This window comes from Channa argus, chromosome 21, assembly GCF_033026475.1.
Source record: "Channa argus isolate prfri chromosome 21, Channa argus male v1.0, whole genome shotgun sequence".
Lineage (NCBI taxonomy): Eukaryota > Metazoa > Chordata > Actinopteri > Anabantiformes > Channidae > Channa > Channa argus.
The window spans coordinates 18,753,755-18,777,827 of NC_090217.1; the positions used below are offsets into that span (position 1 = coordinate 18,753,755).

Here is a 24,073-nt window from a genome sequence, read left to right on the forward strand (position 1 = left end):
AGGGAGATAACGCATGCAGACATTCCCAACGCTCCTGAATTCCTAGCCAACGCATTGTCCATGTAGGCCTTCTAAATCATTTCCCATGACTTGGAGGTTTAGTCAATGAATTACAGCAAAACCCCTCAAAACTGTCAATCCATCAGCCGGGTCTGTATGCAAGTTGGGATCCTCCGTTTTTATACCAGCTACTACATTGGCAACTGTACGTTGTTCTTTAAAATGTGATGGGGAGCAACAAAAGCGGGCCCCCTTCTATACATCTTTCAACATTGAGAGAGGTGTATTTATTCATCTTCAGTTCATATAGAATTTGTACTTATCAGCCCAACTGAAGTGTGTCAAAGTGTGGAATGATGTCATGGAGATCTAAAAGCACAAGGAAACAGTTGCAGGAGATTGTTATTGGAGAGCATCAAAATGAGCAACTTCCCTGACCGGGAATCGAATCCTGGCCGCGGCGGTGAGAGCGCCGAATCCTAGCCACTAGACCATCAGGGAGAGTCAAGAGGAGAAAGAACGAGAATGAAAACTATATAACCCAGTAGTCAGGCTCCCACAAATTTGGTCGTTACACCTCGTTATTTCGCATTTGAAAGCAGCAGAGGCTTGCTGCCGGTCAGCATTCCCTGAGCGAGACACCTAGCCGCTACAGCATAGGGGGTCTCAGGTCCAACTTTGGTATTCACAAAATGTATAATACAACGATTGCACTTTTGAAAGGTTAAATATTGTTGTCAAATTCATTGGCCTCTCTATAAAACAAGTCCGTAATCTCATTTGAATTCCATTTTCAGTGCAACAGCAACTTTAGTAATAATTCCGAATAATTATTGCGCCTCCTGTAAATGAAAAAAAAATGGTTGACAGCTCCTTTTGTTTCGACCCATGTTCTGTAAATAAGTCTACCCTCTGTTTAGGTCAAGATTTCTAATGTGGAGCTTCCTTGACGCTCCCTGACATTGTGGCCGATGTGTGATTTGCGCTGTCAAAGTTCAGTCATCCCAGGAAAGCAACCCATCTCAAATCTTTGAGTAGTTGTGGGCGAGTGGTCAAGGCGATGGACTTGAAATCCATTGGGGTTTCCCCGCGCAGGTTAGAATCCTGTCAGCTACGTACGACTCCCTTTTGGCCCTTTCTTCCCAGTGTTCCAGTGATAATGGGTTTCTCCAGGGAGATAACACGTGCAGACATTTCCAACGCACCTGAGCTGAATTAAGCGGCAAAAACAAATAATGTTCCTGATGGACTTTAGCAGCAAGGCCTGTGACTATTGATCTCGTATTATTTGAGTTTTCTGTGCAACAACTAAGTAAATATAGATTGATGACAATTTTGGCTCCTGTTGTGATCCAAACGAGCGGTTGACCTGCTCCTTATGTCGCAGTCTCTTTTGACTGATGCCATGTAAAAAACTTGGCGCATTCTTTCGGCCAAGAGTTCACATGTGGACTGTCTTTGACGGTGCTTGACGTCATCCCCGCTTAGAGGCTTCATATGTCAACGTCCAACTGTTCCGGGACAGCATCCTATGTTCCCGTTGGATGCAGTTTGGTCCCCGTGCTCAACCCCATAGACTCGACGTGCACTGGAGATTACCAGCGCAGGTTCACATCCTGTTACTACGTAAGCCTTAACTTTGACCCTTTTTTCCCATTGTTCAAGTGGAAGGTGGGATTTGCTTCCTAAGGGGAGGTGTTACACACAGGCATTCACGTAGCGCATTGTCTGAAAATATGGGGTCAAATGGCAGAGTTTGGGGATGAACAATAACAATATGGCTTTGTGGATTCAGATGTGGGAGAAATGTAAACACTCCAAGCCACGAGGACGCCGGTAAATGCAGTAATGTCTCTGGAAGGAGCTGACATTTGAAGACGTAGCTTCAAAGTGTCGGGGGTATATATGGGTGCAGAGCTGCTTGCATAGCCCACGACCCCTCTGTGGGATTCCTAGGCAATGCATTGTCCAAGTAGGCCGTCTAAATCATTTCCCATGACTTGGAGGTTTAGCCAGTGAATTACAGAGCAACAAAAGTGGCCCCCCTTCCACACATGTTTCAAAATGGAGAGAGGTGTATTTATTCATGTTCAGCACATATAGAATTTGTACTCATCAGCCCAACTGAAGCGTGTCAAAGTGAGGAATGATGTCAAGGAAATCTAAAAGAACGAGGAAACAGTTGCAGGAGATTGTTATTGGAGAGCATCAAAATGAGCAAATTCCCTGACCGGGAATCGAACCCGGGCCGCGGCGGTGAGAGCGCCGAATCCTAGCCACTAGACCATCAGGGAGAGTCAAGAGAAGAAAGAACGAGAATGAAAACAATATAACCCAGTAGTCAGGCTCCCACAAGTTTGGTCGTTACACCTCGTTATTTCGCATTGGAAAGCAGCCCGGCTTGAGTCTTTGAGTAGTTGTGGCCGAGTGGTCAAGGCGATGGACTCGAAATCCATTGGGGTTTCCCCGCCCAGGTTGGAATCCTGCCAGCTACGTATCCCTCCCTTTTGGCCCTTTCTTCCCAGTGTTCCAGTGATAATGGGTTTCTCCAGGGAGATAACGCATGCAGACATTCCCAACGCTCCTGAGCTGAATTAAGCGGCAAAAACAAATAATGTTCCTGATGGACTTTAGCAGCAAGGCCTGTGACTATTGATCTCGTATTATTTGAGTTTTCTGTGCAACAGCTAAGTAAATATAGATTGATGACAATTTTGGCTCCTGTTGTGATCCAAACGAGCGGTTGACCTGCTCCTTATGTCGCAGTCTCTTTTGACTGATGCCATGTAAAAAACTTGGCGCGTGCTTTCTAGAGGCCAAGAGTTCACCAGCGCAGGTTCACATCCTGTTACTACGTAAGCCTTAACTTTGACCCTTTTTTCCCATTGTTCAAGTGGAAGGTGGGATTTGCTTCCTAAGGGGAGGTGTTACACACAGGCATTCACGTTGCGCATGGTCTGAAAGTATGGGGTCAAATGGCAGAGTTTGGGGATGAACAATAACAATATGGCTTTGTGGATTCAGATGTGGGAGAAATGTAAACACTCAAAGCCACGAGGACGTCGGTAAATGCAGTAATGTCTCTGGAAGGAGCTGACATTTGAAGACGTAGCTTCAAAGTGTCGGGGGTATATATGGGTGCAGAGCTGCTTGCATAGCCCACGACCCCTCTGTGGGATTCCTAGGCAATGCATTGTCCAAGTAGGCCGTCTAAATCATTTCCCATGACTTGGAGGTTTAGCCAGTGAATTACAGAGCAACAAAAGTGGCCCCCCTTCCACACATGGTTCAACATTGAGAGAGGTGTATTTATTCATCTTCAGTACATAAAGAATTTGTACTCATCAGCCCAACTGAAGCGTGTCAAAGTGAGGAATGATGTCAAAGAAATCTAAAAGAACGAGGAAACAGTTGGAGGAGATTGTTATTGGAGAGCATCAAAATGAGCAACTTCCCTGACCGGGAATCGAAACCGGGCCACGGCGGTGAGAGCGCCAAATCCTAGCCACTAGACCATCAGGGAGAGTCAAGAGGAGAAAGTAGTCAGGCTCCCACAAGTTTGGTCGTTACACCTCGTTATTTCGCATTGGAAAGCAGCCCGGCTTGAGTCTTTGAGTAGTTGTGGCCGAGTGGTCAAGGCGATGGACTCGAAATCCATTGGGGTTTCCCCGCGCAGGTTGGAATCCTGCCAGCTACGTATCCCTCCCTTTTGGCCCTTTCTTCCCAGTGTTCCAGTGATAATGGGTTTCTCCAGGGAGATAACGCATGCAGACATTCCCAACGCTCCTGAATTCCTAGCCAATGCATTGTCCAAGTAGGCCTTCTAAATCATTTCCCATGACTTGGAGGTTTAGTCAATGAATTACAGCAAAACCCCTCAAAACTGTCAATCCATCAGCCGGGTCTGTATGCAAGTTGGGATCCTCCGTTTTTATACCAGCTGCTACATTGGCAACTGTACGTTGTTCTTTAAAATGTGATGGGGAGCAACAAAAGCGGGCCCCCTTCTATACATCTTTCAACATTGAGAGAGGTGTATTTATTCATCTTCAGTTCATATAGAATTTGTACTTATCAGCCCAACTGAAATGTGTCAAAGTGTGGAATGATGTGATGGAGATCTAAAAGCACAAGGAAACAGTTGCAGGAGATTGTTATTGGAGAGCATCAATGTGATCTAATTCCCTGACCGGGAAACGAACCCGGGCCGCGGCGGTGAGAGCGCCGAATCCTAGCCACTAGACCATCAGGGAGAGTCAAGAAGGGAAGGAGCGAGAATGAAAACTATATAACCCAGTAGTCAGGCTCCCACAAATTTGGTCCTTACACCTCGTTATTTCGCATTGGAAAGCAGCAGAGGCTTGCTGCCGGTCAGCATTCCCTGAGCGAGACTCCTAGCCGCTACAGTATAGGGGGTCTCAGGTCCAACTTTGGTATTCACAAAATGTATAATACAACGATTGCACTTTTGAAAGGTTAAATATTGTTGTCAAATTCATTGGCCTCTCTATAAAACAAGTCCGTTATCTCATTTGAATTCCATTTTCAGTGCAACAGCAACTTTAGTAATATTTCCTAATAATTATTGCGCCTCCTGTAAATGAAAAAAAAATGGTTGACAGCTCCTTTTGTTTCGACCCATGTTCTGTAAATAAGTCTACCCTCTGTTTAGGTCAAGATTTCTAATGTGGAGCTTCCTTGACGCTCCCTGACATTGTGGCCGATGTGTGATTTACGCTGTCAAAGTTCAGTCATCCCAGGAAAGCAGCCCACCTCCAATCTTTGAGTAGTTGTGGCCGAGTGGTCAAGGCGATGGACTTGAAATCCATTGGGGTTTCCCCGCGCAGGTTCGAATCCTGTCAGCTACGTACGCCTCCCTTTTGGCCCTTTCTTCCCAGTGTTCCAGTGATAATGGGTTTCTCCAGGGAGATAACACGTGCAGACATTTCCAACGCACCTGAGCTGAATTAAGCGGCAAAAACAAATAATGTTCCAGATGGACTTTAGCAGCAAGGCCTGTGACTATTGATCTCGTATTATTTGAGTTTTCTGTGCAACAGCTAAGTAAATATAGATTGATGACAATTTTGGCTCCTGTTGTGATCCAAACGAGCGGTTGACCTGCTCCTTATGTCGCAGTCTCTTTTGACTGATGCCATGTAAAAAACTTGGCGCATTCTTTCGGCCAAGAGTTCACATGTGGACTGTCTTTGACGGTGCTTGACGTCATCCCCGCTTAGAGGCTTCAAATGTCAACGTCCAACTGTTCCGGGACAGCATCCTATGTTCCCGTTGGATGCAGTTTGGTCCCCGTGCTCAACCCCATAGACTCGACGTGCACTGGAGATTACCAGCGCAGGTTCACATCCTGTTACTACGTAAGCCTTAACTTTGACCCTTTTTTCCCATTGTTCAAGTGGAAGGTGGGATTTGCTTCCTAAGGGGAGGTGTTACACACAGGCATTCACGTAGCGCATGGTCTGAAAGTATGGGGTCAAATGGCAGAGTTTGGGGATGAACAATAACAATATGGCTTTGTGGATTCAGATGTGGGAGAAATGTAAACACTCCAAGCCACGAGGACGCCGGTAAATGCAGTAATGTCTCTTGAAGGAGCTGACATTTGAAGACGTAGCTTCAAAGTGTCTGGGGTATATATGGGTGCAGAGCTGCTTGCATAGCCCACGACCCCTCTGTAAGATTCCTAGGCAATGCATTGTCCAAGTAGGCCGTCTAAATCATTTCCCATGACTTGGAGGTTTAGCCAGTGAATTACAGAGCAACAAAAGTGGCCCCCCTTCCACACATGTTTCAAAATGGAGAGAGGTGTATTTATTCATGTTCAGCACATATAGAATTTGTACTCATCAGCCCAAGTGAAGCGTGTCAAAGTGAGGAATGATGTCAAGGAAATCTAAAAGAACAAGGAAACAGTTGCAGGAGATTGTTATTGGAGAGCATCAAAATGAGCAACTTCCCTGACCGGGAATCGAATCCTGGCCGCGGCGGTGAGAGCGCCGAATCCTAGCCACTAGACCATCAGGGAGAGTCAAGAGGAGAAAGAACGAGAATGAAAACTATATAACCCAGTAGTCAGGCTCCCACAAATTTGGTCGTTACACCTCGTTATTTCGCATTTGAAAGCAGCAGAGGCTTGCTGCCGGTCAGCATTCCCTGAGCGAGACACCTAGCCGCTACAGCATAGGGGGTCTCAGGTCCAACTTTGGTATTCACAAAATGTATAATACAACGATTGCACTTTTGAAAGGTTAAATATTGTTGTCAAATTCATTGGCCTCTCTATAAAACAAGTCCGTTATCTCATTTGAATTCCATTTTCACTGCAACAGCAACTTTAGTAATAATTCCTAATAATTATTGCGCCTCCTGTAAATGAAAAAAAAATGGTTGACAGCTCCTTTTGTTTCGACCCATGTTCTGTAAATAAGTCTACCCTCTGTTTAGGTCAAGATTTCTAATGTGGAGCTTCTTTGACGCTCCCTGACATTGTGGCCGATGTGTGATTTGCGCTGTCAAAGTTCAGTCATCCCAGGAAAGCAGCCCACCTCCAATCTTTGAGTAGTTGTGGGCGAGTGGTCAAGGCGATGGACTTGAAATCCATTGGGGTTTCCCCGCGCAGGTTAGAATCCTGTCAGCTACGTATGCCTCCCTTTTGGCCCTTTCTTCCCAGTGTTCCAGTGATAATGGGTTTCTCCAGGGAGATAACACGTGCAGACATTTCCAACGCACCTGAGCTGAATTAAGCGGCAAAAACAAATAATGTTCCTGATGGACTTTAGCAGCAAGGCCTGTGACTATTGATCTCGTATTATTTGAGTTTTCTGTGCAACAACTAAGTAAATATAGATTGATGACAATTTTGTGGAGCTTCCTTGATGCTCCCTGACATTGTGGCCGATGTGTGATTTACGCTGTCAAAGTTCAGTCATCCCAGGAAAGCAGCCCACCTCCAATCTTTGAGTAGTTGTGGCCGAGTGGTCAAGGCGATGGACTTGAAATCCATTGGGGTTTCCCAGCGCAGGTTCGAATCCTGTCAGCAACGTACGCCTCCCTTTTGGCCCTTTCTTCCCAGTGTTCCAGTGATAATGGGTTTCTCCAGGGAGATAACACGTGCAGACATTTCCAACGCACCTGAGCTGAATTAAGCGGCAAAAACAAATAATGTTCCTGATGGACTGTAGCAGCAAGGCTTGTGACTATTGATCTCGTATTATTTGAGTTTTCTGTGCAACAGCTAAGTAAATATAGATTGATGACAATTTTGGCTCCTGTTGTGATCCAAACGAGCGGTTGACCTGCTCCTTATGTCGCAGTCTCTTTTGACTGATGCCATGTAAAAAATTGGCGCGTGCTTTCTAGAGGCCAAGAGTTTACCAGCGCAGGTTCACATTCTGTTACTACGTAAACCTTAACTTTGACCCTTTTTTCCCATTGTTCAAGTGGAAGGTGGGAGTTGCTTCCTAAGGGGAGGTGTTACACACAGGCATTCACGTAGCGCATGGTCTGAAAGTATGGGGTCAAATGGCAGAGTTTGGGGATGAACAATAACAATATGGCTTTGTGGATTCAGATGTGGGAGAAATGTAAACACTCCAAGCCACGAGGACGCCGGTAAATGCAGTAATGTCTCTGGAAGGAGCTGACATTTGAAGACGTACCTTCAAAGTGTCGGGGTTATATATGGGTGCAGAGCTGCTTGCATAGCCCACGACCCCTCTGTGGGATTCCTAGGCAATGCATTGTCCAAGTAGGCCGTCTAAATCATTTCCCATGACTTGGAGGTTTAGCCAGTGAATTACAGAGCAACAAAAGTGGCCCCCCTTCCACACATGTTTCAAAATGGAGAGAGGTGTATTTATTCATGTTCAGCACATATAGAATTTGTACTCATCAGCCCAACTGAAGCGTGTCAAAGTGAGGAATGATGTCAAGGAAATCTAAAAGAACGAGGAAACAGTTGCAGCAGATTGTTATTGGAGAGCATCAAAATGAGCAAATTCCCTGACCGGGAATCGAACCCGGGCCGCGGCGGTGAGAGCGCCGAATCCTAGCCACTAGACCATCAGGGAGAGTCAAGAGAAGAAAGAACAAGAATGAAAACAATATAACCCAGTAGTCAGGCTCCCACAAGTTTGGTCGTTACACCTCGTTATTTCGCATTGGAAAGCAGCCCGGCTTGAGTCTTTGAGTAGTTGTGGCCGAGTGGTCAAGGCGATGGACTCGAAATCCATTGGGGTTTCCCTGCGCAGGTTCGAATCCTGTCAGCTACGTATGCCTCCCTTTCTTCTCAGTGTTCCAGTGATAATGGGTTTCTCCAGGGAGATAACACGTGCAAACATTTCCAACGCACCTGAGCTGAATTAAGCGGCAAAAACAAATAATGTTCCTGATGGACTTTAGCAGCAAGGCCTGTGACTATTGATCTCGTATTATTTGAGTTTTCTGTGCAACAGCTAAGTAAATATAGATTGATGACAATTTTGGCTCCTGTTGTGATCCAATCGAGCGGTTGACCTGCTCCTTATGTCGCAGTCTCTTTTGACTGATGCCATGTAAAAACCTTGGCGCATTCTTTCGGCCAAGAGTTCACATGTGTACTGTCCCTGACGGTTCTTGACGTCATCCCCGCTTAGAGGCTTCATATGTCAAAGTCCAACTGTTCCAGGACAGCATCCTATGTTCCCGTTGGATTTAGTTTCGTCCCCGTGCTCAACCCCATAGACTCGACGTGCACTGGAGATTAGCAGCGCAGGTTCACATCCTGTTACTACGTAAGCCTTAACTTTGACCCTTTTTTCCCATTGTTCAAGTGGAAGGTGGGATTTGCTTCCTAAGGGGAGGTGTTACACACAGGCATTCACGTAGCGCATGGTCTGAAAGTATGGGGTCAAATGGCAGAGTTTGGGGATGAACAATAACAATATGGCTTTGTGGATTCAGATGTGGGAGAAATGTAAACACTCCAAGCCACGAGGACGCCGGTAAATGCAGTAATGTCTCTGGAAGGAGCTGACATTTGAAGACGTAGCTTCAAAGTGTCGGGGGTATATATGGGTGCAGAGCTGCTTGCATAGCCCACGACCCCTCTGTGGGATTCCTAGGCAATGCATTGTCCAAGTAGGCCGTCTAAATCATTTCCCATGACTTGGAGGTTTAGCCAGTGAATTACAGAGCAACAAAAGTGGCCCCCCTTCCACACATGTTTCAAAATTGAGAGAGGTGAATTTATTCATGTTCAGTACATATAGAATTTGTACTCATCAGCCCAACTGAAGCGTGTCAAAGTGAGGAATGATGTCAAGGAAATCTAAAAGAACGAGGAAACAGTTGCAGGAGATTGTTATTGGAGGGCATCACAATCAGCAAATTCCCTGACCGGGAATCGACCTGGGCCGCGGCGGTGAGAGCGCCGAATCCTAGCCACTAGACCATCAGGGAGAGTCAAGAGGAGAAAGAACGAGAATGAAAACAATATAACCCAGTAGTCAGGCTCCCACAAGTTTGGTCGTTACACCTCGTTATTTCGCATTGGAAAGCAGCCCGGCTTGAGTCTTTGAGTAGTTGTGGCCGAGTGGTCAAGGCGATGGACTCGAAATCCATTGGGGTTTCCCCGCGCAGGTTTGAATCCTGCCAGCTACGTATCCCTCCCTTTTGGCCCTTTCTTCCCAGTGTTCCAGTGATAATGGGTTTCTCCAGGGATATAACGCATGCAGACATTCCCAACGCTCCTGAATTCCTAGCCAATGCATTGTCCAAGTAGGCCTTCTAAATCATTTCCCATGACTTGGAGGTTTAGTCAATGAATTACAGCAAAACCCCTCAAAACTGTCAATCCATCAGCCGGGTCTGTATGCAAGTTGGGATCCTCCGTTTTTATACCAGCTGCTACATTGGCAACTGTACATTGTTCTTTAAAATGTGATGGGGAGCAACAAAAGCGGGCCCCCTTCTATACATCTTTCAACATTGAGAGAGGTGTATTTATTCATCTTCAGTTCATATAGAATTTGTACTTATCAGCCCAACTGAAATGTGTCAAAGTGTGGAATGATGTGATGGAGATCTAAAAGCACAAGGAAACAGTTGCAGGAGATTGTTATTGGAGAGCATCAATGTGATCTAATTCCCTGACCGAGAATCGAACCCGGGCCGCGGCGGTGAGAGCGCCGAATCCTAGCCACTAGACCATCAGGGAGAGTCAAGAGAAGAAACAACGAGAATGAAAACAATATAACCCAGTAGTCAGGCTCCCACAAGTTTGGTCGTTACACCTCGTTATTTCGCATTGGAAAGCAGCCCGGCTTGAGTCTTTGAGTAGTTGTGGCCGAGTGGTCAAGGCGATGGACTCGAAATCCATTGGGGTTTCCCCGCGCATGTTGGAATCCTGCCAGCTACGTATCCCTCCCTTTTGGCCCTTTCTTCCCAGTGTTCCAGTGATAATGGCTTTCTCCAGGGATATAACGCATGCAGACATTCCCAACGCTCCTGAATTCCTAGCCAATGCATTGTCCAAGTAGGCCTTCTAAATCATTTCCCATGACTTGGAGGTTTAGTCAATGAATTACAGCAAAACCCCTCAAAACTGTCAATCCATCAGCCGGGTCTGTATGCAAGTTGGGATCCTCCGTTTTTATACCAGCTGCTACATTGGCAACTGTACGTTGTTCTTTAAAATGTGATGGGGAGCAACAAAAGCGGGCCCCCTTCTATACATCTTTCAACATTGAGAGAGGTGTATTTATTCATCTTCAGTTCATATAGAATTTGTACTTATCAGCCAAACTGAAGTGTGTCAAAGTGTGGAATGATGTGATGGAGATCTAAAAGCACAAGGAAACAGTTGCAGGAGATTGTTATTGGAGAGCATCAATGTGATCTAATTCCCTGACCGGGAATCGAACCCGGGCCGCGGCGGTGAGAGCGCCGAATCCTAGCCACTAGACCATCAGGGAGAGTCAAGACGGGAAGGAGCGAGAATGAAAACTATATAACCCAGTAGTCAGGCTCCCACAAATTTGGTCCTTACACCTCGTTATTTCGCATTGGAAAGCAGCAGAGGCTTGCTGCCGGTCAGCATTCCCTGAGCGAGACTCCTAGCCGCTACAGTATAGGGGGTCTCAGGTCCAACTTTGATATTCACAAAATGTATAATACAACGATTGCACTTTTGAAAGGTTAAATATTGTTGTCAAATTCATTGGCCTCTCTATAAAACAAGTCCGTTATCTCATTTGAATTCCATTTTCAGTGCAACAGCAACTTTAGTAATAATTCCTAATAATTATTGCGCCTCCTGTAAATGAAAAAAAAATGGTTGACAGCTCCTTTTGTTTCGACCCATGTTCTGTAAATAAGTCTACCCTCTGTTTAGGTCAAGATTTCTAATGTGGAGCTTCCTTGACGCTCCCTGACATTGTGGCCGATGTGTGATTTACGCTGTCAAAGTTCAGTCATCCCAGGAAAGCAGCCCACCTCAAATCTTTGAGTAGTTGTGGCCGAGTGGTCAAGGCGATGGACTTGAAATCCATTGGGGTTTCCCCGCGCAGGTTCAAATCCTGTCAGCTACGTACGCCTCCCTTTTGGCCCTTTCTTCCCAGTGTTCCAGTGATAATGGGTTTCTCCAGGGAGATAACACGTGCAGACATTTCCAACGCACCTGAGCTGAATTAAGCGGCAAAAACAAATAATGTTCCTGATGGACTTTAGCAGCAAGGCCTGTGACTATTGATCTCGTATTATTTGAGTTTTCTGTGCAACAGCTAAGTAAATATAGATTGATGACAATTTTGGCTCCTGTTGTGATCCAAACGAGCGGTTGACCTGCTCCTTATGTCGCAGTCTCTTTTGACTGATGCCATGTAAAAAATTGGCGCGTGCTTTCTAGAGGCCAAGAGTTCACCAGCGCAGGTTCACATCCTGTTACTACGTAAGCCTTAACTTTGACCCTTTTTTCCCATTGTTCAAGTGGAAGGTGGGATTTGCTTCCTAAGGGGAGGTGTTACACACAGGCATTCACGTAGCGCATGGTCTGAAAGTATGGGGTCAAATGGCAGAGTTTGGGGATGAACAATAACAATATGGCTTTGTGGATTCAGATGTGGGAGAAATGTAAACACTCCAAGCCACGAGGACGCCGGTAAATGCAGTAATGTCTCTTGAAGGAGCTGACATTTGAAGACGTAGCTTCAAAGTGTCTGGGGTATATATGGGTGCAGAGCTGCTTGCATAGCCCACGACCCCTCTGTAAGATTCCTAGGCAATGCATTGTCCAAGTAGGCCGTCTAAATCATTTCCCATGACTTGGAGGTTTAGCCAGTGAATTACAGAGCAACAAAAGTGGCCCCCCTTCCACACATGTTTCAAAATGGAGAGAGGTGTATTTATTCATGTTCAGCACATATAGAATTTGTACTCATCAGCCCAAGTGAAGCGTGTCAAAGTGAGGAATGATGTCAAGGAAATCTAAAAGAACAAGGAAACAGTTGCAGGAGATTGTTATTGGAGAGCATCAAAATGAGCAACTTCCCTGACCGGGAATCGAATCCTGGCCGCGGCGGTGAGAGCGCCGAATCCTAGCCACTAGACCATCAGGGAGAGTCAAGAGGAGAAAGAACGAGAATGAAAACTATATAACCCAGTAGTCAGGCTCCCACAAATTTGGTCGTTACACCTCGTTATTTCGCATTTGAAAGCAGCAGAGGCTTGCTGCCGGTCAGCATTCCCTGAGCGAGACACCTAGCCGCTACAGCATAGGGGGTCTCAGGTCCAACTTTGGTATTCACAAAATGTATAATACAACGATTGCACTTTTGAAAGGTTAAATATTGTTGTCAAATTCATTGGCCTCTCTATAAAACAAGTCCGTTATCTCATTTGAATTCCATTTTCACTGCAACAGCAACTTTAGTAATAATTCCTAATAATTATTGCGCCTCCTGTAAATGAAAAAAAAATGGTTGACAGCTCCTTTTGTTTCGACCCATGTTCTGTAAATAAGTCTACCCTCTGTTTAGGTCAAGATTTCTAATGTGGAGCTTCTTTGACGCTCCCTGACATTGTGGCCGATGTGTGATTTGCGCTGTCAAAGTTCAGTCATCCCAGGAAAGCAGCCCACCTCCAATCTTTGAGTAGTTGTGGGCGAGTGGTCAAGGCGATGGACTTGAAATCCATTGGGGTTTCCCCGCGCAGGTTAGAATCCTGTCAGCTACGTATGCCTCCCTTTTGGCCCTTTCTTCCCAGTGTTCCAGTGATAATGGGTTTCTCCAGGGAGATAACACGTGCAGACATTTCCAACGCACCTGAGCTGAATTAAGCGGCAAAAACAAATAATGTTCCTGATGGACTTTAGCAGCAAGGCCTGTGACTATTGATCTCGTATTATTTGAGTTTTCTGTGCAACAACTAAGTAAATATAGATTGATGACAATTTTGTGGAGCTTCCTTGATGCTCCCTGACATTGTGGCCGATGTGTGATTTACGCTGTCAAAGTTCAGTCATCCCAGGAAAGCAGCCCACCTCCAATCTTTGAGTAGTTGTGGCCGAGTGGTCAAGGCGATGGACTTGAAATCCATTGGGGTTTCCCAGCGCAGGTTCGAATCCTGTCAGCAACGTACGCCTCCCTTTTGGCCCTTTCTTCCCAGTGTTCCAGTGATAATGGGTTTCTCCAGGGAGATAACACGTGCAGACATTTCCAACGCACCTGAGCTGAATTAAGCGGCAAAAACAAATAATGTTCCTGATGGACTGTAGCAGCAAGGCTTGTGACTATTGATCTCGTATTATTTGAGTTTTCTGTGCAACAGCTAAGTAAATATAGATTGATGACAATTTTGGCTCCTGTTGTGATCCAAACGAGCGGTTGACCTGCTCCTTATGTCGCAGTCTCTTTTGACTGATGCCATGTAAAAAATTGGCGCGTGCTTTCTAGAGGCCAAGAGTTTACCAGCGCAGGTTCACATTCTGTTACTACGTAAACCTTAACTTTGACCCTTTTTTCCCATTGTTCAAGTGGAAGGTGGGAGTTGCTTCCTAAGGGGAGGTGTTACACACAGGCATTCACGTAGCGCATGGTCTGAAAGTATGGGGTCAAATGGCAGAGTTTGGGGATGAACAATAACAATATGGCTTTGTGGATTCAGATGTGGGAGAAATGTAAACACTCCAAGCCACGAGGACGCCGGTAAATGCAGTAATGTCTCTGGAAGGAGCTGACATTTGAAGACGTACCTTCAAAGTGTCGGGGTTATATATGGGTGCAGAGCTGCTTGCATAGCCCACGACCCCTCTGTGGGATTCCTAGGCAATGCATTGTCCAAGTAGGCCGTCTAAATCATTTCCCATGACTTGGAGGTTTAGCCAGTGAATTACAGAGCAACAAAAGTGGCCCCCCTTCCACACATGTTTCAAAATGGAGAGAGGTGTATTTATTCATGTTCAGCACATATAGAATTTGTACTCATCAGCCTAACTGAAGCGTGTCAAAGTGAGGAATGATGTCAAGGAAATCTAAAAGAACGAGGAAACAGTTGCAGCAGATTGTTATTGGAGAGCATCAAAATGAGCAAATTCCCTGACCGGGAATCGAACCCGGGCCGCGGCGGTGAGAGCGCCGAATCCTAGCCACTAGACCATCAGGGAGAGTCAAGAGAAGAAAGAACAAGAATGAAAACAATATAACCCAGTAGTCAGGCTCCCACAAGTTTGGTCGTTACACCTCGTTATTTCGCATTGGAAAGCAGCCCGGCTTGAGTCTTTGAGTAGTTGTGGCCGAGTGGTCAAGGCGATGGACTCGAAATCCATTGGGGTTTCCCTGCGCAGGTTCGAATCCTGTCAGCTACGTATGCCTCCCTTTCTTCTCAGTGTTCCAGTGATAATGGGTTTCTCCAGGGAGATAACACGTGCAAACATTTCCAACGCACCTGAGCTGAATTAAGCGGCAAAAACAAATAATGTTCCTGATGGACTTTAGCAGCAAGGCCTGTGACTATTGATCTCGTATTATTTGAGTTTTCTGTGCAACAGCTAAGTAAATATAGATTGATGACAATTTTGGCTCCTGTTGTGATCCAATCGAGCGGTTGACCTGCTCCTTATGTCGCAGTCTCTTTTGACTGATGCCATTTAAAAAACTTGGCGCATTCTTTCGGCCAAGAGTTCACATGTGTACTGTCCCTGACGGTTCTTGACGTCATCCCCGCTTAGAGGCTTCATATGTCAAAGTCCAACTGTTCCAGGACAGCATCCTATGTTCCCGTTGGATTCAGTTTCGTCCCCGTGCTCAACCCCATAGACTCGACGTGCACTGGAGATTAGCAGCGCAGGTTCACATCCTGTTACTACGTAAGCCTTAACTTTGACCCTTTTTTCCCATTGTTCAAGTGGAAGGTGGGATTTGCTTCCTAAGGGGAGGTGTTACACACAGGCATTCACGTAGCGCATGGTCTGAAAGTATGGGGTCAAATGGCAGAGTTTGGGGATGAACAATAACAATATGGCTTTGTGGATTCAGATGTGGGAGAAATGTAAACACTCCAAGCCACGAGGACGCCGGTAAATGCAGTAATGTCTCTGGAAGGAGCTGACATTTGAAGACGTAGCTTCAAAGTGTCGGGGGTATATATGGGTGCAGAGCTGCTTGCATAGCCCACGACCCCTCTGTGGGATTCCTAGGCAATGCATTGTCCAAGTAGGCCGTCTAAATCATTTCCCATGACTTGGAGGTTTAGCCAGTGAATTACAGAGCAACAAAAGTGGCCCCCCTTCCACACATGTTTCAAAATGGAGAGAGGTGTATTTATTCATGTTCAGCACATATAGAATTTGTACTCATCAGCCCAACTGAAGCGTGTCAAAGTGAGGAATGACGTCATGGATAGCTAAAAGAACGAGGAAACAGTTGCAGGAGATTGTTATTGGAGGGCATCACAATCAGCAAATTCCCTGACCGGGAATCGACCTGGGCCGCGGCGGTGAGAGCGCCGAATCCTAGCCACTAGACCATCAGGGAGAGTCAAGAGGAGAAAGAACGAGAATGAAAACAATATAACCCAGTAGTCAGGCTCCCACAAGTTTGGTCGTTACACCTCGTTATTTCGCATTGGAAAGCAGCCCGGCTTGAGTCTTTGAGTAGTTGTGGCCGAGTGGTCAAGGCGATGGACTCGAAATCCATTGGGGTTTCCCCGCGCAGGTTTGAATCCTGCCAGCTACGTATCCCTCCCTTTTGGCCCTTTCTTCCCAGTGTTCCAGTGATAATGGGTTTCTCCAGGGATATAACGCATGCAGACATTCCCAACGCTCCTGAATTCCTAGCCAATGCATTGTCCAAGTAGGCCTTCTAAATCATTTCCCATGACTTGGAGGTTTAGTCAATGAATTACAGCAAAACCCCTCAAAACTGTCAATCCATCAGCCGGGTCTGTATGCAAGTTGGGATCCTCCGTTTTTATACCAGCTGCTACATTGGCAACTGTACATTGTTCTTTAAAATGTGATGGGGAGCAACAAAAGCGGGCCCCCTTCTATACATCTTTCAACATTGAGAGAGGTGTATTTATTCATCTTCAGTTCATATAGAATTTGTACTTATCAGCCCAACTGAAATGTGTCAAAGTGTGGAATGATGTGATGGAGATCTAAAAGCACAAGGAAACAGTTGCAGGAGATTGTTATTGGAGAGCATCAATGTGATCTAATTCCCTGACCGAGAATCGAACCCGGGCCTCGGCGGTGAGAGCGCCGAATCCTAGCCACTAGACCATCAGGGAGAGTCAAGAGAAGAAACAACGAGAATGAAAACAATATAACCCAGTAGTCAGGCTCCCACAAGTTTGGTCGTTACACCTCGTTATTTCGCATTGGAAAGCAGCCCGGCTTGAGTCTTTGAGTAGTTGTGGCCGAGTGGTCAAGGCGATGGACTCGAAATCCATTGGGGTTTCCCCGCGCAGGTTCGAATCCTGTCAGCTACGTATGCCTCCCTTTTGGCCCTTTCTTCCCAGTGTTCCAGTGATAATGGGTTTCTTCAGGGAGATAACGCATGCAGACATTCCCAACGCTCCTGAATTCCTGGCCAATGCATTGTCCAAGTATGCCTTCTAAATCATTTCCCATGACTTGGAGGTTTAGTCAATGAATTACAGCAAAACCCCTCAAAACTGTCAATCCATCAGCCGGGTCTGTATGCAAGTTGGGATCCTCCGTTTTTATACCAGCTGCTACATTGGCAACTGTACGTTGTTCTTTAAAATGTGATGGGGAGCAACAAAAGCGGGCCCCCTTCTATACATCTTTCAACATTGAGAGAGGTGTATTTATTCATCTTCAGTTCATATAGAATTTGTACTTATCAGCCCAACTGAAGTGTGTCAAAGTGTGGAATGATGTGATGGAGATCTAAAAGCACAAGGAAACAGTTGCAGGAGATTGTTATTGGAGAGCATCAATGTGATCTAATTCCCTGACCGGGAATCGAACCCGGGCCGCGGCGGTGAGAGCGCCGAATCCTAGCCACTAGACCATCAGGGAGAGTCAAGAAGGGAAGGAGCGAGAATGAAAACTATATAACCCAGTAGTCAGGCTCCCACAAATTTGGTCCTTACACCTCGTTATTTCGCATTGGAAAGCAGCAGAGGCTTGCTGCCGGTCAGCATTCCCTGAGCGAGACTCCTAGCCGCTACAGTATAGGGGGTCTCAGGTCCAACTTTGGTATTCACAAAATGTATAATACAACGATTGCACTTTTGAAAGGTTAAATATTGTTGTCAAATTCATTGGCCTCTCTATAAAACAAGTCCGTTATCTCATTTGAATTCCATTTTCAGTGCAACAGCAACTTTAGTAATAATTCCTAATAATTATTGCGCCTCCTGTAAATGAAAAAAAAATGGTTGACAGCTCCTTTTGTTTCGACCCATGTTCTGTAAATAAGTCTACCCTCTGTTTAGGTCAAGATTTCTAATGTGGAGCTTCCTTGACGCTCCCTGACATTGTGGCCGATGTGTGATTTGCGCTGTCAAAGTTCAGTCATCCCAGGAAAGCAGCCCACCTCCAATCTTTGAGTAGTTGTGGCCGAGTGGTCAAGGCGATGGACTTGAAATCCATTGGGGTTTCCCCGCGCAGGTTCGAATCCTGTCAGCTACGTACGCCTCCCTTTTGGCCCTTTCTTCCCAGTGTTCCAGTGATAATGAGTTTCTCCAGGGAGATAACACGTGCAGACATTTCCAACGCACCTGAGCTGAATTAAGCGGCAAAAACAAATAATGTTCCTGATGGACTTTAGCAGCAAGGCCTGTGACTATTGATCTCGTATTATTTGAGTTTTCTGTGCAACAGCTAAGTAAACATAGATTGATGACAATTTTGGCTCCTGTTGTGATCCAAACGAGCGGTTGACCTGCTCCTTATGTCGCAGTCTCTTTTGACTGATGCCATGTAAAAAACTTGGCGCATTCTTTCGGCCAAGTGTTCACATGTGGACTGTCTTTGACGGTGCTTGACGTCATCCCCGCTTAGAGGCTTCATATGTCAACGTCCAACTGTTCCGGGACAGCATCCTATGTTCCCGTTGGAGTAAGTTTGGTCCCCGTGCTCAACCCCATAGACTCGACGTGCACTGGAGATTACCAGCGCAGGTTCACATCCTGTTACTACGTAAGCCTTAACTTTGACCCTTTTTTCCCATTGTTCAAGTGGAAGGTGGGATTTGCTTCCTAAGGGGAGGTGTTATACACAGGCATTCACGTAGCGCATGGTCTGAAAGTATGGGGTCCAATGGCAGAGTTTGGGGATGAACAATAACAATATGGCTTTGTGGATTTAGATGTGGGAGAAATGTAAACACTCCAAGCCACGAGGACGCCGGTAAATGCAGTAATGTCTCTTGAAGGAGCTGACATTTGAAGACGTAGCTTCAAAGTGTCTGGGGTATATATGGGTGCAGAGCTGCTTGCATAGCCCACGACCCCTCTGTAAGATTCCTAGGCAATGCATTGTCCAAGTAGGCCGTCTAAATAATTTCCCATGACTTGGAGGTTTAGCCAGTGAATTACAGAGCAACAAAAGTGGCCCCCCTTCCACACATGTTTCAAAATGGAGAGAGGTGTATTTATTCATGTTCAGCACATATAGAATTTGTACTCATCAGCCCAACTGAAGCGTGTCAAAGTGAGGAATGATGTCAAGGAAATCTAAAAGAACGAGGAAACAGTTGCAGGAGATTGTTATTGGAGAGCATCAAAATGAGCAACTTCCCTGACCGGGAATCGAATCCTGGCCGCGGCGGTGAGAGCGCCGAATCCTAGCCACTAGACCATCAGGGAGAGTCAAGAGGAGAAAGAACGAGAATGAAAACTATATAACCCAGTAGTCAGGCTCCCACAAATTTGGTCGTTACGCCTCGTTATTTCGCATTTGAAAGCAGCAGAGGCTTGCTGCCGGTCAGCATTCCCTGAGCGAGACTCCTAGCCGCTACAGTATAGGGGGTCTCAGGTCCAACTTTGGTATTCACAAAATGTATAATACAACGATTACACTTTTGAAAGGTTAAATATTGTTGTCAAATTCATTGGCCTCTCTATAAAACAAGTCCGTTATCTCATTTGAATTCCATTTTCAGTGCAACAGCAACTTTAGTAATAATTCCTAATAATTATTGCGCCTCCTGTAAATGAAAAAAAAATGGTTGACAGCTCCTTTTGTTTCGACCCATGTTCTGTAAATAAGTCTACCCTCTGTTTAGGTCAAGATTTCTAATGTGGAGCTTCCTTGATGCTCCCTGACATTGTGGCCGATGTGTGATTTACGCTGTCAAAGTTCAGTCATCCCAGGAAAGCAGCCCACCTCCAATCTTTGAGTAGTTGTGGCCGAGCGGTCAAGGCGATGGACTTGAAATCCATTGGGGTTTTCCCCGCACAGGTTCGAATCCTGTCCGCTACGTACGCCTCCCTTTTGGCCCTTTCTTCCCAGTGTTCCAGTGATAATGGGTTTCTCCAGGGAGATAACGCATGCAGACATTCCCAACGCTCCTGAATTCCTGGCCAATGCATTGTCCAAGTAGGCCTTCTAAATCATTTCCCATGACTTGGAGGTTTAGTCAATGAATTACAGCAAAACCCCTCAAAACTGTCAATCCATCAGCCGGGTCTGTATGCAAGTTGGGATCCTCCGTTTTTATACCAGCTGCTACATTGGCAACTGTACGTTGTTCTTTAAAATGTGATGGGGAGCAACAAAAGCGGGCACCCTTCTATACATCTTTCAACATTGAGAGAGGTGTATTTATTCATCTTCAGTTCATATAGAATTTGTACTTATCAGCCCAACTGAAGTGTGTCAAAGTGTGGAATGATGTGATGGAGATCTAAAAGCACAAGGAAACAGTTGCAGGAGATTGTTATTTGAGAGCATCAATGTGATCTAATTCCCTGACCGGGAATCGAACCCGGGCCGCGGCGGTAAGAGCGCCGAATCCTAGCCACTAGACCATCAGGGAGAGTCAAGACGGGAAGGAGCACTTTTTTGCACTTTTGAAAGGTTAAATATTGTTGTCAAATTCATTGGCCTCTCTATAAAACAAGTCCGTTATCTCATTTGAATTCCATTTTCAGTGCAACAGCAACTTTAGTAATAATTCCTAATAATTATTGCGCCTCCTGTAAATGAAAAAAAAATGGTTGACAGCTCCTTTTGTTTCGATCCATGTTCTGTAAATAAGTCTACCCTCTGTTTATGTCAAGATTTCTAATGTGGAGCTTCCTTAAACAAAACAAATAATGTTCCTGATGGACTTTAGCAGCAAGGCCTGTGACTATTGATGTCGTATTATTTGAGTTTTCTGTGCAACAGCTAAGTAAATATAGATTGATGATAATTTTGGCTCCTGTTGTGATCCAAACGAGCGGTTGACCTGCTCCTTATGTCGCAGTCTCTTTTGACTGATGCCATGTAAAAAACTTGGCGCATTCTTTCGGCCAAGAGTTCACATGTGGACTGTCTTTGACGGTGCTTGACGTCATCCCCGCTTAGAGGCTTCAAATGTCAACGTCCAACTGTTCCGGGACAGCATCCTATGTTCCCGTTGGATGCAGTTTGGTCCCCGTGCTCAACCCCATAGACTCGACGTGCACTGGAGATTACCAGCGCAGGTTCACATCCTGTTACTACGTAAGCCTTAACTTTGACCCTTTTTTCCCATTGTTCAAGTGGAAGGTGGGATTTGCTTCCTAAGGGGAGGTGTTACACACAGGCATTCACGTAGCGCATGGTCTGAAAGTATGGGGTCAAATGGCAGAGTTTGGGGATGAACAATAACAATATGGCTTTGTGGATTTAGATGTGGGAGAAATGTAAACACTCCAAGCCACGAGGACGCCGGTAAATGCAGTAATGTCTCTTGAAGGAGCTGACATTTGAAGACGTAGCTTCAAAGTGTCTGGGGTATATATGGGTGCAGAGCTGCTTGCATAGCCCACGACCCCTCTGTAAGATTCCTAGGCAATGCATTGTCCAAGTAGGCCGTCTAAATAATTTCCCATGACTTGGAGGTTTAGCCAGTGAATTACAGAGCAACAAAAGTGGCCCCCCTTCCACACATGTTTCAAAATGGAGAGAGGTGTATTTATTCATGTTCAGCACATATAGAATTTGTACTCATCAGCCCAACTGAAGCGTGTCAAAGTGAGGAATGACGTCATGGATAGCTAAAAGAACGAGGAAACAGTTGCAGGAGATTGTTATTGGAGGGCATCAAAATTAGCAAATTCCCTGACCGGGAATCGAACCCGGGCCGCGGCGGTGAGAGCGCCGAATCCTAGCCACTAGACCATCAGGGAGAGTCAAGAGGAGAAAGAACGAGAATGAAAACAATATAACCCAGTAGTCAGGCTCCCACAAGTTTGGTCGTTACACCTCGTTATTTCGCATTGGAAAGCAGCCCGGCTTGAGTCTTTGAGTAGTTGTGGCCGAGTGGTCAAGGCGATGGACTCGAAATCCATTGGGGTTTCCCCGCGCAGGTTGGAATCCTGCCAGCTACGTATCCCTCCCTTTTGGCCCTTTCTTCCCAGTGTTCCAGTGATAATGGGTTTCTCCAGGGAGATAACGCATGCAGACATTCCCAACGCTCCTGAATTCCTAGCCAATGCATTGTCCAAGTAGGCCTTCTAAATCATTTCCCATGACTTGGAGGTTTAGTCAATGAATTACAGCAAAACCCCTCAAAACTGTCAATCCATCAGCCGGGTCTGTATGCAAGTTGGGATCCTCTGTTTTTATACCAGCTGCTACATTGGCAACTGTACGTTGTTCTTTAAAATGTGATGGGGAGCAACAAAAGCGGGCCCCCTTCTATACATCTTTCAACATTGAGAGAGGTGTATTTATTCATCTTCAGTTCATATAGAATTTGTACTTATCAGCCCAACTGAAATGTGTCAAAGTGTGGAATGATGTGATGGAGATCTAAAAGCACAAGGAAACAGTTGCAGGAGATTGTTATTGGAGAGCATCAATGTGATCTAATTCCCGGACCGGGAATCGAACCCGGGCCGCGGCGGTGAGAGCGCCGAATCCTAGCCACTAGACCATCAGGGAGAGTCAAGAAGGGAAGGACCGAGAATGAAAACTATATAACCCAGTAGTCAGGCTCCCACAAATTTGGTCCTTACACCTCGTTATTTCGCATTGGAAAGCAGCAGAGGCTTGCTGCCGGTCAGCATTCCCTGAGCGAGACTCCTAGCCGCTACAGTATAGGGGGTCTCAGGTCCAACTTTGGTATTCACAAAATGTATAATACAACGATTGCACTTTTGAAAGGTTAAATATTGTTGTCAAATTCATTGGCCTCTCTATAAAACAAGTCCGTTATCTCATTTGAATTCCATTTTCAGTGCAACAGCAACTTTAGTAATAATTCCTAATAATTATTGCGCCTCCTGTAAATGAAAAAAAAATGGTTGACAGCTCCTTTTGTTTCGACCTATGTTCTGTAAATAAGTCTACCCTCTGTTTAGGTCAAGATTTCTAATGTGGAGCTTCCTTGACGCTCCCTGACATTGTGGCCGATGTGTGATTTACGCTGTCAAAGTTCAGTCATCCCAGGAAAGCAGCCCACCTCAAATCTTTGAGTAGTTGTGGCCGAGTGGTCAAGGCGATGGACTTGAAATCCATTGGGGTTTCCCCGCGCAGGTTCGAATCCTGTCAGCTACGTACGCCTCCCTTTTGGCCCTTTCTTCCCAGTTTTCCAGTGATAATGGGTTTCTCCAGGGAGAAAACACGTGCAGACATTTCCAACGCACCTGAGCTGAATTAAGCGGCAAAAACAAATAATGTTCCAGATGGACTTTAGCAGCAAGGCCTGTGACTATTGATCTCGTATTATTTGAGTTTTCTGTGCAACAGCTAAGTAAATATAGATTGATGACAATTTTGGCTCCTGTTGTGATCCAAACGAGCGGTTGACCTGCTCCTTATGTCGCAGTCTCTTTTGACTGATGCCATGTAAAAAACTTGGAGCGTGCTTTCTAGAGGCCAAGAGTTCACCAGCGCAGGTTCACATCCTGTTACTACGTAAGCCTTAACTTTGACCCTTTTTTCCCATTGTTCAAGTGGAAGGTGGGATTTGCTTCCTAAGGGGAGGTGTTACACACAGGCATTCACGTAGCGCATTGTCTGAAAATATGGGGTCAAATGGCAGAGTTTGGGGATGAACAATAACAATATGGCTTTGTGGATTCAGATGTGGGAGAAATGTAAACACTCCAAGCCACGAGGACGCCGGTAAATGCAGTAATGTCTCTGGAAGGAGCTGACATTTGAAGACGTAGCTTCAAAGTGTCGGGGGTATATATGGGTGCAGAGCTGCTTGCATAGCCCACGACCCCTCTGTGGGATTCCTAGGCAATGCATTGTCCAAGTAGGCCGTCTAAATCATTTCCCATGACTTGGAGGTTTAGCCAGTGAATTACAGAGCAACAAAAGTGGCCCCCCTTCCACACATGTTTCAAAATGGAGAGAGGTGTATTTATTCATGTTCAGCACATATAGAATTTGTACTCATCAGCC

General features: G+C 45.7%; 31 non-coding genes across 31 annotated transcripts; 19 read left to right on the forward strand and 12 right to left on the reverse strand.

Moving 5' to 3' along the window:
* The first annotated feature begins 1,034 nt into the window (after positions 1-1,034).
* trnas-uga (transfer RNA serine (anticodon UGA)) lies at positions 1,035-1,116 on the forward strand. The gene has a single exon. It is a non-coding gene; the product is annotated as a tRNA-Ser (tRNA).
* Positions 1,117-2,222: 1,106 nt separating this feature from the next.
* Positions 2,223-2,294, reverse strand: trnae-cuc (transfer RNA glutamic acid (anticodon CUC)). The gene has a single exon. It is a non-coding gene; the product is annotated as a tRNA-Glu (tRNA).
* A 119-nt stretch (positions 2,295-2,413) lies between these two features.
* Positions 2,414-2,495, forward strand: trnas-cga (transfer RNA serine (anticodon CGA)). Its single transcript has one exon. It is a non-coding gene; the product is annotated as a tRNA-Ser (tRNA).
* A 956-nt stretch (positions 2,496-3,451) lies between these two features.
* trnae-cuc (transfer RNA glutamic acid (anticodon CUC)) lies at positions 3,452-3,523 on the reverse strand. Its single transcript has one exon. It is a non-coding gene; the product is annotated as a tRNA-Glu (tRNA).
* A 92-nt stretch (positions 3,524-3,615) lies between these two features.
* trnas-cga (transfer RNA serine (anticodon CGA)) lies at positions 3,616-3,697 on the forward strand. Its single transcript has one exon. It is a non-coding gene; the product is annotated as a tRNA-Ser (tRNA).
* A 484-nt stretch (positions 3,698-4,181) lies between these two features.
* trnae-cuc (transfer RNA glutamic acid (anticodon CUC)) lies at positions 4,182-4,253 on the reverse strand. Its single transcript has one exon. It is a non-coding gene; the product is annotated as a tRNA-Glu (tRNA).
* Positions 4,254-4,786: 533 nt separating this feature from the next.
* Positions 4,787-4,868, forward strand: trnas-uga (transfer RNA serine (anticodon UGA)). The gene has a single exon. It is a non-coding gene; the product is annotated as a tRNA-Ser (tRNA).
* A 1,711-nt stretch (positions 4,869-6,579) lies between these two features.
* trnas-uga (transfer RNA serine (anticodon UGA)) lies at positions 6,580-6,661 on the forward strand. Its single transcript has one exon. It is a non-coding gene; the product is annotated as a tRNA-Ser (tRNA).
* A 323-nt stretch (positions 6,662-6,984) lies between these two features.
* Positions 6,985-7,063, forward strand: trnas-uga (transfer RNA serine (anticodon UGA)). Its single transcript has one exon. It is a non-coding gene; the product is annotated as a tRNA-Ser (tRNA).
* Positions 7,064-8,018: 955 nt separating this feature from the next.
* On the reverse strand, positions 8,019-8,090 carry trnae-cuc (transfer RNA glutamic acid (anticodon CUC)). The gene has a single exon. It is a non-coding gene; the product is annotated as a tRNA-Glu (tRNA).
* Positions 8,091-8,209: 119 nt separating this feature from the next.
* trnas-cga (transfer RNA serine (anticodon CGA)) lies at positions 8,210-8,291 on the forward strand. The gene has a single exon. It is a non-coding gene; the product is annotated as a tRNA-Ser (tRNA).
* Positions 8,292-9,578: 1,287 nt separating this feature from the next.
* trnas-cga (transfer RNA serine (anticodon CGA)) lies at positions 9,579-9,660 on the forward strand. The gene has a single exon. It is a non-coding gene; the product is annotated as a tRNA-Ser (tRNA).
* A 484-nt stretch (positions 9,661-10,144) lies between these two features.
* On the reverse strand, positions 10,145-10,216 carry trnae-cuc (transfer RNA glutamic acid (anticodon CUC)). Its single transcript has one exon. It is a non-coding gene; the product is annotated as a tRNA-Glu (tRNA).
* Positions 10,217-10,335: 119 nt separating this feature from the next.
* Positions 10,336-10,417, forward strand: trnas-cga (transfer RNA serine (anticodon CGA)). Its single transcript has one exon. It is a non-coding gene; the product is annotated as a tRNA-Ser (tRNA).
* A 484-nt stretch (positions 10,418-10,901) lies between these two features.
* On the reverse strand, positions 10,902-10,973 carry trnae-cuc (transfer RNA glutamic acid (anticodon CUC)). Its single transcript has one exon. It is a non-coding gene; the product is annotated as a tRNA-Glu (tRNA).
* A 533-nt stretch (positions 10,974-11,506) lies between these two features.
* On the forward strand, positions 11,507-11,588 carry trnas-uga (transfer RNA serine (anticodon UGA)). Its single transcript has one exon. It is a non-coding gene; the product is annotated as a tRNA-Ser (tRNA).
* A 1,560-nt stretch (positions 11,589-13,148) lies between these two features.
* Positions 13,149-13,230, forward strand: trnas-uga (transfer RNA serine (anticodon UGA)). Its single transcript has one exon. It is a non-coding gene; the product is annotated as a tRNA-Ser (tRNA).
* A 323-nt stretch (positions 13,231-13,553) lies between these two features.
* trnas-uga (transfer RNA serine (anticodon UGA)) lies at positions 13,554-13,632 on the forward strand. The gene has a single exon. It is a non-coding gene; the product is annotated as a tRNA-Ser (tRNA).
* A 955-nt stretch (positions 13,633-14,587) lies between these two features.
* Positions 14,588-14,659, reverse strand: trnae-cuc (transfer RNA glutamic acid (anticodon CUC)). Its single transcript has one exon. It is a non-coding gene; the product is annotated as a tRNA-Glu (tRNA).
* Positions 14,660-14,778: 119 nt separating this feature from the next.
* trnas-cga (transfer RNA serine (anticodon CGA)) lies at positions 14,779-14,860 on the forward strand. Its single transcript has one exon. It is a non-coding gene; the product is annotated as a tRNA-Ser (tRNA).
* Positions 14,861-16,147: 1,287 nt separating this feature from the next.
* Positions 16,148-16,229, forward strand: trnas-cga (transfer RNA serine (anticodon CGA)). Its single transcript has one exon. It is a non-coding gene; the product is annotated as a tRNA-Ser (tRNA).
* A 484-nt stretch (positions 16,230-16,713) lies between these two features.
* On the reverse strand, positions 16,714-16,785 carry trnae-cuc (transfer RNA glutamic acid (anticodon CUC)). The gene has a single exon. It is a non-coding gene; the product is annotated as a tRNA-Glu (tRNA).
* A 119-nt stretch (positions 16,786-16,904) lies between these two features.
* trnas-cga (transfer RNA serine (anticodon CGA)) lies at positions 16,905-16,986 on the forward strand. Its single transcript has one exon. It is a non-coding gene; the product is annotated as a tRNA-Ser (tRNA).
* A 484-nt stretch (positions 16,987-17,470) lies between these two features.
* On the reverse strand, positions 17,471-17,542 carry trnae-cuc (transfer RNA glutamic acid (anticodon CUC)). The gene has a single exon. It is a non-coding gene; the product is annotated as a tRNA-Glu (tRNA).
* Positions 17,543-18,075: 533 nt separating this feature from the next.
* Positions 18,076-18,157, forward strand: trnas-uga (transfer RNA serine (anticodon UGA)). Its single transcript has one exon. It is a non-coding gene; the product is annotated as a tRNA-Ser (tRNA).
* A 1,711-nt stretch (positions 18,158-19,868) lies between these two features.
* Positions 19,869-19,951, forward strand: trnas-uga (transfer RNA serine (anticodon UGA)). Its single transcript has one exon. It is a non-coding gene; the product is annotated as a tRNA-Ser (tRNA).
* A 484-nt stretch (positions 19,952-20,435) lies between these two features.
* Positions 20,436-20,507, reverse strand: trnak-cuu (transfer RNA lysine (anticodon CUU)). The gene has a single exon. It is a non-coding gene; the product is annotated as a tRNA-Lys (tRNA).
* A 1,267-nt stretch (positions 20,508-21,774) lies between these two features.
* Positions 21,775-21,846, reverse strand: trnae-cuc (transfer RNA glutamic acid (anticodon CUC)). Its single transcript has one exon. It is a non-coding gene; the product is annotated as a tRNA-Glu (tRNA).
* Positions 21,847-21,965: 119 nt separating this feature from the next.
* trnas-cga (transfer RNA serine (anticodon CGA)) lies at positions 21,966-22,047 on the forward strand. Its single transcript has one exon. It is a non-coding gene; the product is annotated as a tRNA-Ser (tRNA).
* A 484-nt stretch (positions 22,048-22,531) lies between these two features.
* trnae-cuc (transfer RNA glutamic acid (anticodon CUC)) lies at positions 22,532-22,603 on the reverse strand. Its single transcript has one exon. It is a non-coding gene; the product is annotated as a tRNA-Glu (tRNA).
* Positions 22,604-23,136: 533 nt separating this feature from the next.
* On the forward strand, positions 23,137-23,218 carry trnas-uga (transfer RNA serine (anticodon UGA)). Its single transcript has one exon. It is a non-coding gene; the product is annotated as a tRNA-Ser (tRNA).
* Positions 23,219-24,073: the final 855 nt, after the last annotated feature.